Below are 14,485 nucleotides of genomic sequence, written 5' to 3' on the forward strand. Positions count from 1 at the left end.
CTTTACAATGGTGTGTTAGTTTCTGCTTTTTAACAAAATGAATCAGTTATACATATACATATATCCCCATATCTCTTGCCTCTTGCATCTCCCTGCCACCCTCCCTCCCTATCCCACCCTTCTAGCTGGTCAAAAGCACCGAGCTGATCTCCCTGTGCTATGCAGCTACTTCCCACTAGCTATCCACCCTACTTTTGGTAGTGTATATATGTCCATGCCACTCTCTCACTTTGTCCCAGTTTATCCTTCTCCGTGTCCTCAAGTCCATTCTCTAGTAGGTCTGCGTCTTTATTCCCATCTTGCCCCTAGGTTCTTCATGACCATGGTTTTTTTTTTTTTAGATTCCATATACATGTGTTAGCATGTGGTATTTGTTTTTCTCTTTCTGACTTACTTCACTCTGTATGACAGACTCTAGGTCCATCCACCTCACTACAAATAACTCAATTTTGTTCCTTTTTATGGCTGAGTAATATTCCATTGTATATATGTGCCACACCTTCTTTATCCATTCATCTGTTGATGGACAACGTGATGGACACTTGCTTCCATGTCCTGGCTATTGTAAATAGAGCTGCAGTGAACATTGTGGTACATGACTTTTTGAATTATGGTTTTCTCAGGGTATATGCCCAGTAGTGGGATTGCTGGGTTGTATGGTAGTTCTATTTTTAGTTTTTGAAGGACCCTCCATACTGTTCTCCATAGTGGCTGTATCAATTTACATTCCCACCAACAGTGCAAGAGGGTTCCCTTTTCTCCACACGCTCTCCAGCATTTACTGTTTGTAGATTTTTTGATTATGGCCATTCTGACTTGTGTGAGTTGATATCTCATTGTAGTTTTGATTTGCATTTCTCTAATGATTAATGATGTTGAGCATCCTTTCATGTGTTTGTTGGCAATCTGTATATCTTCTTTGGAGAAATGTCTCTTTAGGTCTTCTGCCCATTTTTGGATTCGGTTGTTTGTTTTTTTGATATTGAGCTGCATGAGCTGCTTGTATATTTTGGAGATTAATCCTTTGTCAGTTGTTTCATTTGCAAATATTTTCTCCCATTCTGAGGGCTGTCTTTTCGTCTTGTTTATGGTTTCCTTTGCTGTGCAAAAGCTTTTAAGTTTCATTAGGTCCCATTTGTTTATTTTTGTTTTTATTTCCATTTCTCTAGGAGGTGGGTCAAAAAGGATCATGCTGTGGTTTATGTCATATAGTGTTCTGCCTATGTTTTCCTCTAAGAGTTTGATAGTGTCTGGCCTTACATTTAGGTCTTTAATCCATTTTGAGTTCATTTTTGTGTACGGTGTTAAGGAGTGTTCTAATTTCATTCTTTTACATGTAGCTGTCCAGTTTTCCCAGCACCATTTATTGAAGAGATTGTCTTTTCTCCATTGTCTATTCTTGCCTCCTTTATGAAAGATAAGGTGACCATATGTGCATGGGTTTATCTCTGGGCTTTCTCTCCTGTTCCATTGATGTATATTTCTGTTTTTGTGCCAGTACCGTACTGTCTTGATTACTGTAGCTTTGTAGTATAGTCTGAAGTCCAGGAGCCTAATTCCTCCAGATCCGTTTGTCTTTCTCAAGATTGCTTTGGCTATTCGGGGTCTTTTGTGTTTCCATACAAATTGTGAAATTTTTTTGTTCTAGTTCTGTAAAAAATGCCAGTGGTAGTTTGATAGGGATTGAATTGAATCTGTAGATTGTTTTGAGTAGTAGAGTCATTTTCACAATGTTGATTCTTCCAATCCAAGAACATGGTATATTTCTTCATCTATTTGTATCATCTTTAATTTCTTTCATCAGTGTCTTATAATTTTCTGCATCCAGGTCTTTTGTCTCCTTAGTTAGGTTTATTCCTAGGTATTTTATTCTTTTTGTTGCAGTGGTAAATGGGAGTGTTTTCCTAATTTCACTTTCAGATTTTTCATCAATAGTGTATAGGAATGCATGAGATTTCTGTGCATTAATTTTGTATCCTACTTTACCAAATTCATTGATTAGCTCAAGTACTTTTCTGGTAGCATCTTTAGGATTCTCTATGCATAGTGTCATGTCATCTGCAAACATTGACAGCTTTACTTATTCTTTTCCAATTTGGATTCCTTTTGTTTCTTTTTCTTCTCTGATTGTTGTGGCTAAAACTACCAAAACTATGTTGAATAATAGTGGTAAGAGTGGGCAGTCTTGTCTTATTCCTGATCTTAGTGGAAATGGTTTCAGTTTTTCACCATTGATTATGTTGGCTGTGGGTTTGTCTATATGGCCTTTATTATGTAGATGTAAGTTCCCTCTATGCCTACTTTCTAGAGGGTTTTTATCATAAATTGGTGTTGAATTTTGTTGAAAGCTTTCTGTGCATCTATTGAGATGATCATATGGTTTTTTTCCTTCAATTTGTTAATATGGTGTGTCACATCGATTGATTTTGCGTATATTAAAGAATCCTTGTATTCCTGGGATAAACCCCATTTGATCATGGTGTATGATCCTTTTAGTGTGCTGTTGGATTCTGTTTGCTAGTATTATTTGAGGATTTTTGCATCTATGTTTATCAGTGATACTGGTCTGTAGTTTTCTTTTTTTGTGACATCTTTGTCTGGTTTTGGTATCAGGGTGATGGTGGCCTCGCAGAATGAGTTTAGGAGTGTTCATCCCTCTGCTATATTCTGGAAGAGTTTGAGAAGGATAGGTGTTAGCTCTTCTCTAAATGTTTGATAGAATTCGCCTGTGAAGCCATCTGGTCCTGGGCTTTTGTTTATTGGAAGATTTTTAATCACAGTTTCAATTTCAATGCTTGTGATTGGTCTGTTCATATTTTCTATTTCTTCCTGGTTCAGTCTCAGAAGGTTGTGCATTTCTAAGAGTTTGTCCATTTCTTCCAGGTTGTCCATTTATTGGCATATAGTTGCTTGTAGTAATCTCTCATGATCCTTTGTATTTCTGCAGTTTCAGTTGTTACTTCCCCTTTTTCATTTCTAATTCTATTGATTTGAGTCTTCTCCTTTTTTTTCTTGATTCTGGCTAATGGTTTATCAATTTTGTTTATCTTCTCAAAGAACCAGCTTTCAGTTTTATTGATCTTTGCTATAGTTTCCTTCATTTATTTCTGTTTTTTTTTTTTTTTTTTTTTTTTTTTTTTTGCGGTACGCGGGCCTCTCACTGTTGTGGCCTCTCCCGTTGCGGAGCGCAGGCTCCAGACGCGCAGGCTCAGCGGCCATGGCTCACGGGCCCAGCCGCTCCGCGGCACATGGGATCCTCCCGGACCGGGGCACGAACCCGTGTCCCCTGCATTGGCAGGCGGACTCTCAACCACTGCGCCACTAGGGAAGCCCCTTCATTTATTTCTGATCTGATCTTTATATTCTTTCCTTCTGCTAAATTTGTTTTTTTTTTGGTTCTTCTCTCTCTAATTGCTTTAGGTGCAAGGTTAGGTTGTTTATTCGAGATGTTTTCTGTTTCTTAAGGTAGGACTGTATTGCTATAAACTTCCCTCTTAGAACTGCTTTTGTTGCATCCCATAGGTTTTGGGTCGTCGTGTCTCCATTGTCATTTTTTTCTAAGTATTTTTTGATTTCCTCTTTGATTTCTTCAGTGATCACTTCGTTATTAAGTAGTGTATTATTTAGCCTCCATGTTTTTGTATTTTTTACAGATCTTTTCCTGTAATTGATATCTAGTCTCATAGCGTTGTGGTCGGAAAAGATACTTGATACGATTTCAATTTTCTTAAATTTACCAAGGCTAGATTTTGACCCAAGATATGATCTGTCCTGGAGAATGTTCCATGAGCACTTGAGAAAAATGTGTATTCTGTTGTTTTTGGATGGAATGTCCTATAAATATCAGTTAAGTCCATCTTGTTTATTGTATCATTTAAAACTTGTGTTTCCTTATTTATTTTCATTTTCGATCATCTGTCCATTGGTGAAAGTGGGGTGTTAAAGTTCCCTACTATGATTGTGTCACTGTCGATTTCCCCTTTTATGGCTGTTAGTATTTGCCTTATGTATTGAGGTGCTCCTACGTTGGGTGCATAAATATTTACAATTGTTACATCTTCTTCATGGATTGATCCCCTGATCGTTATGTAGTGTCCCACTTTGTCTCTTGTGATAGTCTTTATTTTAAAGTCTATTTTGTCTGATATAAGAATTGCTACTCCAGCTTTCTTCTGATTTCCATTTGCATGGAATAGCTTTTTCCATCCCCTCACTTTCAGTCCGTATGTGTCCCTAGGTCTGAAGTGGGTCTCTTGTAGACAGCATATATATGGGTCTTGTTTTTGTATCCATTCAGCCAGTCTGTGTCTTTTGGTGGGAGTCTTTAATCCATTTACATTTAAGGTAATTATCGATATGTATGTTCCTATACCATTTACTTAATTCTTTCGAGTTTTTTCTTGTAGGTCTTTTCCTTCTCTTGTGTTTCTTGCCTAGAGAAGTTCCTTTAGCATTTGCTGTAAAGCTGGTTTGGTGGTGCTGAACTCTCTCAGCTTTTGCTTGTCTGTAAAGGTTTTAATTTCTCCATCAAATCTGAATGAGGTCCTTGCTGGGTAGAGTAATCTTGGTTGTAGGTTTTTCTCCTTCATCACTTTAAATATGTCCTGCCACTCCCTTCTGGCTTGCAGAGTTTCTGCTGCAAGATCAGATGTTAACCTTATGGGGATTCCCTTGTGTGTTATTTGTCGTTTTTCCCTTGCTGCTTTTAATATGTTTTCTTTGTATTTAGTTTTTGATAGTTTGATTAATATGTGTCTTGGCGTGTTTCTCCTTGGATTTATTCTGTATGGGACTCTCTGTGCTTCCTGGACTTGATTAACTATTTCCTTTCCCATATTAGGGAAGTTTTCAACTATAATCTCTTCAAATATTTTCTCAGTCCCTTTCTTTTTCTCTTCTTCTATTGGGACCCCTATAATTTGAATGTTGGTGCATTTAATGTTGTCCCAGAGGTCTCTGAGACCGTCCTCAGTTCTTTTCATTCTTTTATTCTTTATTCTGTTCTGAAGTAGTTATTTCCACTATTTTATCTTCCAGGTCACTTATCCGTTCTTCTGCCCCAGTTATTCTCCTATTAGTCCCATCTAGAGTATTTTTAATTTCATTTATTGTGTTGCTCATCGTTGCTTTCTTCCTCTTTATTTCTTCTAGGTCCTTGTTAAATGTTTCTTGCATTTTCTCTATTCTGTTTCCAAGATTTTGGATCATCTTTACTGTCGTTATTCTGAATTCTTTTTCAGGTAGACTTCCTATTTCCTCTTCATTTGTTAGGTCTGTTGTGTTTTTATCTTGCTCCTTCATCTGCTGTTTGTTTTTCTGTCTTTTCATTTTACCCATCTTACTGTGTTTGGGTTTTTTTTTGCAGGCTGCAGGTTCGTAGTTCCTGTTGTTTTTGGTGTCTGTCCCCAGTGGCTAAGGTTCGTTCAGTGGGTTGAGTAAGTTTCCTGGTTGAGGGGACTAGTGCCTGTGTTCTGGTGGATGAGGCTGGATCTTGTCTTTCTGTTGGGCAGGTCCACGTCTGCTGGTGTGTTTTGGGGAGTCTGTAGCCTTATTATGATTTTAGGCAGCCTCTCTGCTAATGGATGGGGTTGTGTTCCTGTCTTGCTAGTTGTTGGGCATAGGGTGTCCAGCACTGTAGCTTGCTGATCATTGAGCGGATCTGGGTCTTGGTGTTGAGATGGAGAGCTCTGGTAGGACGTCTGGTAGGACGTCTGGTAAGACATTGGTGAACCAGTGTCTTGAACTTGGCTCCCTCACGTCAGAGGCACAGCCCTGACATCTGACTGGAGCACCAAGAGCCTGTCATCCACACGGCTCAGAATAAAAGGGAGAAAAAAAAGAAAGAAAGAAAGAAAAAGATAAAATAAAAAAGTTATTAAAATAAAAATCAAAAAATAATTATTAAAAAAATTTTTAAAAAAAAGAGAGAAAGAAGAGAACAACCAAACCAAAAAGCAAATCCACCAATGATAGCAAGTGCTGAATATTTTATTAAAAAGAGAAAAGAAAAAAAAAAGGACAGAACCCTAGGACAAATGGGAAAAGCAAAGCTATACAGACAAAATCACACACAGAATCATATGCATACACGCTCACAAAAAGAGAAAAAGGGAAAAAATAAAATATCTTACTCCCAAAATCCACCTCCTCAATTTGTGGTGATTCGTTGCCTATTCAGGTATTCCACAGATGCAGGGTACGTCAAGTTGATTGTGGAGATTTAATCTGCTGCTTCTGAGGCTGCTGGGAGAGATTTCCCTTTCTCTTCTTTGTTTGCACAGCTCCTGGGGTTCAGCTTTGGATTTGGCCCCGCCTCTGCGTGTAGGTCACCTGAGGGCATCTGTTCTTCACTTAGGACAGAGTTAAAGGAGCAGCTGTTTCGGGGGCTCTGGCTCACTCAGGCCGGGGGGAGGGAGGCGCACGGAGTGTGGGGGCGAGGCTGCGGTGGCAGAGGCCGGCGTGACATTGCATCAGCCTGAGGCGTGCCGTGCGTTCTCCCGGGGAAGTCGTCCCTGGATCACGGGACCCCGGCAGTGGCGGGCTGCACAGGCTCCTGGGAGGGACGGTGTGGAGAGTGACCTGTGCTCGCACACAGGCTTCTTGGTGGCTGCAACAGCAGCCTTAGCGTCTCACGACTGTCTCTGGGGTCTGTGCTGATAGCCGTGGCTTGCGCCCGTCTCTGGAGCTACTTTAAGCGGTGCTCTTAATCCCCTCTCCTCACGCACCAGGAAACAAAGAGGCAAGAAAAAGTCTCTTGCCTCTTCAGCAGTTCCAGATGGTTTCCCGGACTTCCTCCTGGCTAGCTGTGGCCCACTAGGCCCCTTCAGGCTGTGTTCACACAGCTCCCTCCCACTGGTGCAGGTCCAGTCCCTATTCTTATGTGTCTGTTTTTTCTTTTTTCGTTTGCCCTACCCAGCGTGGGGAGTGTTTTGCCTTTTGGGAGGTCTGAGGTCTTCTGCCAGCGTGCAGTAGGTGTTCTGTAGGAGTTGTTCCACGTGTAGATGTAGTTCTGATGTATTTGTGGGCAGGAGGGTGATCTCCACGTCTTACTCTTCTGTCATCTTGAAGCTCCTCTCTGTGCTTTTTACTGTAATTGCAAGATGTCCTCAGTGATAACCATCAGAACACTTTGAAAATAAAAAGTCTATTACTCACAGGTCCTGGAAAGCACATGGCACACCTGGACCACACAGGGAGGTTGTAGGTAGAGAGGGGGATGTGGGCCTGGGGTTCTGCTTTCATTAGGGTCAAGGGTGAAGCCTAGGGTTTTGTGGGCTCACTTTTTATTGGTGAGTTCAAAACTTAAGAGTAGAAATTTAAAGTGCAGGAAGAGAAAAAATAAGTGACCCTAATGACGGTCAGTTATCGAAATCAACCAAGATCTCTAAAACAAAGAATCCCCCCCAACCCCTCCCGCCAACCCCAGCCTGGCTCTTTATCTAGTTCTGTGGCTGGCAGTGTGTTTATTTGAGATAGCTATCTCTGAAGTGGATAACTCTGGAGTGGTTGCCTTACAATCAAAGCTTAAGTCCTGCCCTTCCGTTACAAAAAAGGAAAAACCAACTGTTGGGGATTACACTACAATCCACCCTTGGTGCCCAGGCATCAGAGTCAGTGGTGAGGACATTAACTGCCTGAGTAGCTGATTTACTAGAAGTCAGGGATAGGGCATGTTGTAACCTAGAAAGGATTTTAGTAGCACTCCTGTAATAATTACATTGAACAAGCAATAGTCCTGAAATCCATCTGGTAGCCATTGACCCAAGCTTAAATGGTCACACCTTGAAACGTGGTCAGTGATCTTGGGGCCCTAGGGATCCATTCAAAGATTAGATAATGTTATGATTATCATCTTGGGACATCTGGTGTAAGTAGGTTTCAATCTGTGCTGAGTTGGTGGATTGCCTCATATCACACCCAACCACTCTCTTAGAATACGTCAGTTCAATTAAAGGATTGTGTCTCATTTGAGGAGGCAGCGATGCAGGTGCGTTTATAAAGTTAGGCCTCTATGGTGCAAATATTTGATTCAGGTTATTTCATAAGAGGCATTTCTATGGAAACAAAAGAAAAACAATGGTTAGTGGTTGGAGCAGATTATATAAACCTAGTCTGAGCCCTGAAGGTAGCCAGTTGAGATTTCTAGATGTAGGACTTGAAGCATCTTCAGACGGGGTGGGGACATATGGTGGCAATCATAGATTTTCCTGGTTTGTAGTTTGAATATCTCTGGTGGTGGTGAGGTTCTTTCTGAGTGGTCCGTCCGTACAGCAAGAGGCACAAAGATTGTTCATACATGAACTGTTGTAGTGATTTCTCTGGAGTTTATATCTAGTTGTCCCACTTTAGCTTGCATGGCTTCAGGAAAAGGGCAATTTTAGTTCTCAATAATTCCAAGTCAGAAAGGTGGGAAAAAGTTGGAAACAATATCTGGAGAGTTGTAGCCAGATATTAGAGGAAGTGAGAAGAATTCAGTATTCAGTCCAGTTTACAGGTAGAAAACAAACCTCAAAGGCAATTAACAGGACTAAAATCTGATATCCACAGGGTGTCCTATAGTTACCTTCCCCCCACCTTTTATCAGAGATAGCCCAAATAAGGCTAATTTACTTGCAAAATAAGTCTGGCCTGATTATTTAATAATTAATTAATTTATTATTTATTAAGTGCAACAAGAATAGTGATAGACCATATAGGATCTTTCAAGTATACTCTGCTGGACCTTCACACAGGGAATCACAGATTGGACTCGTTGAAGTCTCTCTCAAGGTAGGAAGCCAAGCTATGAGCTTACCATCAGACTTTCCCTGCAGTACTGATAGATTTGGGTGAATTCCTTTCTTCTTGAGGTCCGCCAAATATCCTGAGGTTCCTACATCTGTCAGGAAGTGACCTTCCTTACTCACCTGGTAAGGCTTCTGTAAGCAAATTGCCAGGCTGATTTTTCCAAGGAGCTTTATTGGCTCCATAAGTCAACCTTAGTTCCTTAAATCTGTCTGGTCATATCTGAGTCTATGTTCATCTCTCTCAAATATGACAGTCCAGTTAAAACCTTGGTAATATAATCAGTGTTTCCAATTGTGTCCTGTTACAAGGAGGACAGATTCTTAGGAACTTATGCAAATAAATATATTGCTATGAAAATGAGAATACTCACTAAGAGTTTCTAAATTCTGAAGGGATCAGGTAGAGAGAAATTTGTTTTATCTTTGCTTACAAGGGCACACTTTACCAAATTGCTGTAAGTCATAGACAGCTTAGGGAAAAAGGTTTCCTTAAGTCTGGGGGGAAAAAAAAAACATTCAAGAACTAACAATGTTTCAGATTAAAAAGTCATAAAAATTATAATTATCCTCATCAGTTCATTCAGTTCCTTGTAATTAATTCTGATTGATCTTGATCTTTAGTTAGCAGTTTTATGAATCTTTTTTTACCTTAGAGTTCTGTAAATTCTTACCCAGTTGAGCAATATGATCTGAAAATTATCAGAATCCTGTACTTTAAGTTAGAGTCCTTTCCACAAGTCTTCTTGAAGATGAAGCACTTTTCAAAGAACACTTGCAAAAGCATCAGAGTAAAACAATAACTGTCTGTAAATGACAAAAAGACTTAAACACGACCATGTTAAAGATCTGATAAAGTATATTATAATGCAAATGACAAGGAAATTAGGTTATTTCTGTGACATACAACATTTTAAGATAATAACTAGAATTACAAGTGATAACATTATACCAGGATATAGCAGGTATCTAAGAATTTCATGTAATTTCTGGAACACATATATTAGTAACGTATATCAATACAAATATAACCTAAAGAAGGGTTAGCATTATGTCTTTGACAGTGCTTCCCATGCAATTTAACATACCAAATAAGCCTAATGTCTGTCTTTTTGTAAGGAGAAAGACCACATATTTTGAGATGCAGGGCCCATCTGGAAAATGTCAAGTTATTTTGAGGTCAAAAAGACTTTATTTAGGGCTTCCCTGGTGGCGCAGTGGTTGAGAGTCCGCCTGCTGATTCAGGGGACACGGGTTCGTGCCCTGGTCCGGGAAAACGCCACATGCCGCGGAGCGGCTGGGCTCGTGAGCCATGACCTCTGAGCCTGCGTGTCCGGAGCCTGTGCTCCGCAACGGGAGAGGCCACAGCAGTGAGAGGCCCGCGTACCGCAAAAAAGACTTCATTTAGAATTTGATTTTGGGAAGTTTGTCAAAATATCAACAGGTGTTAAAACACTTGATTAAATAGGATTGTTGGTCACTGTGAAATACTACTTAGTTATCCATTTAACCAAAATGACAACAACTTCACAGGCAAATACATAAAGTTACTTATTTTAATCCCAGTTTAACTCCCCCACCATCACAAACACACAACCTTAGCTCTTTTAATAGAGAAGACTCAGGTTGTTTTTTTTTTTAAGTAATTAAAGATTCAGTAAAGATAATGTGAAGCATAGAATATTATTTTGATAAAACACAATCTTTATTTCCTAGGCAGTTTACTTAAAAGGTAAAGAAAAACCTTTCACAGGCTTATCAAGAGCAGACCAATAGTCTAATAAAAATTTGTCTTTTTAGCAGATGAAAGATAATTTTTAGTTTTACATAAGTACACTGTTAAAGTTTATTTTAAAATATCCTTATAATAAATTTATTTTATTTTTAGCTAGCTTGACTACACAGGTAAAATTCCCTCTCTTCTTCTCTCTGTCTCTCTCTTTCCCCAGCTTCTATATCCATTCATTTTGTCTACTTTAGGACAAAATTACCTTCATTTCCCTAATAAAAATGCATCTCCCTACCTCATACCTTTTCTTAGCCAAAATACATCCTGCTTTCCTTGATAGAATTGTTTCCTTTATTATTTCTAGTATTTTAATTACATATATTAGTTAGAATGCTTGACTCTTATAAACCTTAATTTCTAGTGAAAACTAGGAAGTAAACAACTGTGAACTGTTATACCAGTGTTCTGTAGGTTGGCAAATTTATGAATATATTTTATAATTTCTAGAAGCATATGCTTCTTTTTTTGTACAGTTTTTCATTGTAGCACAAGACATGTTTACTAACAGATCTAAATATCTTTTGTTTCTCTGTGATAAGAAACCAAAAGTAGATGAACCTATGTTCAGTAATTAATGTTTTAGCATTTTATATTATTCAGAAATTATCTATATATTTAATGAATTTCCATCATTTAACAGCAAAACTCTAAGGTTTCAAGTTACCAACGAGATTTGGGTGACTATTTTTAAGTAGACATACCATAAAACATAATTATTTTTGAAAAGTGTATGCCCCGGCAATTAGAGCTTAAGTTTTGCATTTACATTACAAGAAGGAAAAGCCAGTGGATAACTTGGTCTGTAGTCTGATCACAGATCTGACCTACTGTGGGAAAAAAAGTCTCTTCCCTAACCCAGCTGATTTTTCCACTTTATTTCCTAATGTTGCAACCTCACTCATAGGTGCTGGTGAGGTAAACAGTAGACAGTAGACTAATGGGCTAGTGTATTTATTCTTTACTACCTACCATTCTCCTTTTTATTTGTGTGGTTTACACCTGGAATAGCCAGTATTTCAGAAAATGAGGACTCATAATGTCCTAATGTATTTACTTTGATATTAAATCCATTGTTTAACTTGCTGAAAATGGAAATGTTTTGTTATTTTATGTTTATTGACTCAGTTTAAAATTATTAAAATGAGAAGAATTGTTTCGTAACTCAGAATAGGAGACTGTTATCTATTCTAATAGCGTCCTTATGTGTAATGCATCACTCATCTTAGAAGTTTGGTAAATACCGATTGAATGAAAATGGTTGCAACATTGTATTTGTACACCACTTTAAGCTTCTTTCTGAAGTCCCTGGTACCTAGCACAGTTTGTGGCAGTAAGTGTTTGAAATCTTCATATTTGATAGGGAAGGCAGTATGGTGTCTGTGGACTTAAGAGCAGATTGCTAGGGATCTGTTCTGGGCCCTGCCACTCATTGTACAGCTTTGGGCAGGTTGTTTAAGCTCCCTGTATCTCAGGTGTTTTTCTGGGGACACAGTGATACCTACCTGGTAGGAACATTGTGAGGATAGATGTCAAAGCACAGGATGGCATCTGTCACACGACTAATTTTGGTTAGTATCATTCTGTTTCATACATTGGGGAGGAAGTTATTCCAAGGATTTAAAATGAAAAACGTGTTCCAGTTTGGGTGTACAATGCCTGCCATTTGTTGAGAGCTTACTATGTTCCAGCTACTGTGCTAAGGCTTCCTGGGCTGCTTGTTAAGAGCTCCAGGCCTTATTCAGGGAGCAGGATTAGTAATTTGGTAATTTGTTATTGCTTCATGGTACATTTCAACGTTTGGCTGTACTGCTCCTGACTATTGCCGTTGACTAATGCTTTTGCATTGGGTGTGACTATAGGCTTGCAATAGAGTAATGATGTGGATGTGGTGTGGTTACTCAAAGTTGGCACTTTCTGTGTTAGGGGTAGAAGAGCACAGAGAGCAAAATAACCCCCAAACAGTGAAACACACAGTTCTAACAACAATGTATATCGTTAGCATAATGTAGAGCAGGCAGCATTGTTTACCTTGGGTCAAGGATAGCTTAGTATGCATATACAGCATTCATTCACTTTAATATTTGAGCCTCTGCTAGTCTGTAAGCTCTTTGAGAAAGTGACTCTATTTTTATAAACAATTTGTGTATACAGTGCCTGTCAATTCTTGAGAGCTTACTGTGTGTGCCAGCTACTGTGCTAAGTAAGTCCTTTACATATACCTTATCTTAGTCTTAGGAGAGCTGAAGGAGTAAGATAACCCACTTTATGATAAATTGCCCTTGGTCACATTGCTTGTAAATGATGTAATCAAGATACCAGCTTCATGGACGCAAAGCCTATATTATGTTGCCTGTGCAGTGCAACAAATGATAACATAAAAGATATTAAATAAATGGTTATTGAATAATAGAATAAATGGGGATACGAACTTGAATAAGACACAGTCCTTGTCCTCAAGGAACTTAGAGGTGAAACAGAAAAGTAAAGCAGTGATGAGGGTGCAGGGATAGAAGAGTTAGGGTAGCCACGTGGACCTTGTGCCGAGGGAGTCCACAGTCCATTCTGCGTCAGCGGTCCCCGACCCTTTCGGCACCAGGGACCAGTTTTGTGGAAGACAATTTTCCCATGGACCGGGGGAGGGGGGATGGTTTCGGGATGATTCAAGCACATTACATTTATTGTGCACTTTATTTCTATTATTATTACATTGTAATATATAATGAAATAATTATACAACTCACAGTAATGCTGACAGGAGGCGGAGCTCAGGCCGTAACGCGAGCAGTGCGGAGCGTCTGTAAATACAGATGAAGCTTCGCTCGCTTTCCCACCACTCACCTCCTGCTGTGCGGCCCCGTTCTTAATAGGCCACTGACTGTACCGGTCTGTGGCCCGGGAGTTGGGGACCCCTGACTTACGTCAAGCTTATGAGGAGGAGCAAAAGGTAGTCTTCCTTGAAGAGGTGGAGTTTGACCTGAAAGCTGAAGGATGAATTAGATTTGGCCAAATGAGGGTGTAGAATGCATTCCAGACAGAAGAAAGAGAAAAATTAGTTTGTTAGACCTAGATAGATGGTGTGAGAGTGGTAAGGGGTAAAGTGTCAGAGTTAGAATCCAGATAATTAAGGGGTTTGGGTATAAAACTGAACAGTCTGAACTTTGTCCTGAAAGCTCTTGGGGGAGGGAAGTCTTGGCAGGTTTAAACAGAGTAGTTCCGTGGTTAGGTTTTTGTTTTGGGAAGATTAATCTGGCACGTAGTATGGAGGATAAAATATGGGGAGGCAGATGGGAGACCCTGAAACCATTTAGGCTGTTCTAATAATTGAGGAGAGTAGATGAAGGTAGTGGAGTTGAAAATGAGGGGACGGATTTGAGAGATATTAAGGAGGTCTTGGTGACTGAAGATAGATGGAAAGTTTGATGAAAGGGTAACCCTAAATTTATGGCTCAGACAGGTGTTGTTCTTTACTAAGATAGCAAATACATGAGAAGGAAGCAAATTTAGGAAAATGTGCTATGTTTGGTTGAGGATGTGTTGAGCTTGAAGTGGCTAGAGAGTAGCTCCATGGGCCTGTGTGTCAGTGGCAGGGGCTGGGAGGTTCTGGGGCTGGGACACCATCAGAATGTCAGTGGTAGCATATATGAGAGTAAAATAGAACATCAAGCCCCATGGAAGTCAAGTCTTGCCCTTGGCATACACCTGGCAAGGTGTTGGTTGTTTCATGTTAAAACCTATCTCTTGGGGGCTTCCCTGGTGGCGCAGTGTCTGCTGGCCGATGCAGGGGACACGGGTTCGTGCCCCGGTCCAGGAAGATCCCACATGCCACGGAGCAACTACGCCCGTGAGCCATGGCCGCTGAGCCTGCGTGTCCGGAGCCTGTGCTCCGCAACAAGAGAGACCGCGACAGTGAGAG

The 14,485-nt window shown here is 39.9% G+C and overlaps 1 protein-coding gene across 19 annotated transcripts in view; it reads left to right on the top strand.

Annotated features, from left to right (window-relative positions):
• The window catches only part of GALC (galactosylceramidase), a 72,563-nt gene that overhangs the window by 2,223 nt on the left and 55,855 nt on the right, over positions 1-14,485 (top strand). The gene's annotated exons all lie outside the window — the stretch shown is intronic.

Source organism: Kogia breviceps, chromosome 3 (genome assembly GCF_026419965.1).
Source record: "Kogia breviceps isolate mKogBre1 chromosome 3, mKogBre1 haplotype 1, whole genome shotgun sequence".
Lineage (NCBI taxonomy): Eukaryota > Metazoa > Chordata > Mammalia > Artiodactyla > Physeteridae > Kogia > Kogia breviceps.